Genomic DNA, 1,454 nt, shown 5'->3' on the forward strand with positions numbered 1-1,454 from the left:
CCATTATTATTTCATTTAACAGCTTCTCCTGAGCCTCAGATACAGGAGAGTGCCTGGCATATAGTTGTTGCTCAGTAAGAGTTTGTTTTTATTTTTAACTTTTTATTTTGAACTATTTTTAGACTTAAAGAAAAGTTGCAAAAATACTGGGGAGTTTCCCTTACCCTGCATCTAGTTTCTGCTATTGTTAACATGGTCTTACATAACTGTAGGACAAAGATCCAAACCAGAAAGTTGGCAGCTGCACGGTGCCCAAACTGCAGACCTGTAGGGGCTCCACCCTCTCCCCTTACTACCCTCTTCTGTTCCCATGTTCCACTTAGTTGTTGTATCTCCTTAGTAACAGTTCCTCAGTTTCTGTGTCTCATGACCTTGACAATTTTGATGAGTACGGGTTAATTCCTTGTAGAATATTTCTTAATTTGGGACTGTCTGATGTTTTCTCATGATTAGATTGAAAAGTAGGCACTTTTAGCAGGACTACCACAACAATGATGAGTTACTTGTAGTGCCCCCCCCCCCATATTGTGGTAAAATACACATAAGATTTACCATTTAAATCATTTTTAAAGTGTATAATTCAAGGTATTAAATATATTCATAATGTTGTCCAACATTCAAGTACTTCACAATGTTGTGTTACTTCTACTTCCACATTTTTCATCACCCCAAAGAGAATAGCAGTCCCATTAGTAGTCACTCCCCAATTCCTCCTCCAACCCTGGCATCTACCAATCTGTGTTCTATCTCTATGGATTTACTTGTTCTGGTCATTTCTATGAATAAAATCAACATGCGACCTTTTGTTTCTGGCTTCTTTCACTTAGCATGCTTTCAAAGTTCATACTCCTTGTAGCATGGGTCACAGCTTCATTCCTTTTTATGGCCAAATAATATTCCATTGTATGGATAGTTCACATTTTACTTTTATATCCTCTAATTTTTAGTGAGACTTGGCGTGGGCCCTTGGGATGGCCTGGGGTTTGGGGGAGGGCAAGAAGAGATCCCTGTGACTGGCAGGAAGTGCTGTATTATATGTGGAAGAAAGGGTCAGGATAGTTCTGGGGAGTACAGGATTGTATTCACACGTGGCAGACAGTGTTTACCTTTGAAAATTTCATTTGTGTAAAGGGAAAAACAGTTCTTCAGGAGGAGCGAGAAAGGCGCCCAACGATGGGAGGCAAGCTCTCTTTGGGACAGTTCTCAGTGGCGGTCACGCGGTGAGCACCAGGTTCAGGGAGGACCTATTGCCACTCGGGGCACGCATTCGTCTCTTGTAGAAGGGGAGCCTCCCTTTAGGCAAATTTAGTGAAAACTTCGGTGCCACTTCCCATACGTGGCACCCCAGCAGCTCTCGTCCTCTCCCGGGCAGGTGGTCTCCAGGCATTCTGTGCAGCCGGCGAAGGGTGGCCGGGCCGCAACGCCCGCAGCTGGCGGCCTGGGGGCGGTGAGGC

General features: G+C 44.3%; 1 protein-coding gene across 1 annotated transcript in view; it reads left to right on the forward strand.

Annotated features, from left to right (window-relative positions):
* The first annotated feature begins 1,209 nt into the window (after nt 1-1,209).
* Adcy9 (adenylate cyclase 9) overlaps nt 1,210-1,454 on the forward strand; it is a 108,836-nt gene continuing 108,591 nt past the window's right edge. Inside the window, exon 1 of the mRNA XM_015490800.2 lies at nt 1,210-1,231. The gene's annotated coding sequence lies outside the window, so the exon portion shown is untranslated. The remainder of the gene's footprint in view (nt 1,232-1,454) is intronic.

The sequence above is a fragment of the Marmota marmota genome, unplaced genomic scaffold (assembly GCF_001458135.2).
Source record: "Marmota marmota marmota unplaced genomic scaffold, marMar, whole genome shotgun sequence".
Lineage (NCBI taxonomy): Eukaryota > Metazoa > Chordata > Mammalia > Rodentia > Sciuridae > Marmota > Marmota marmota.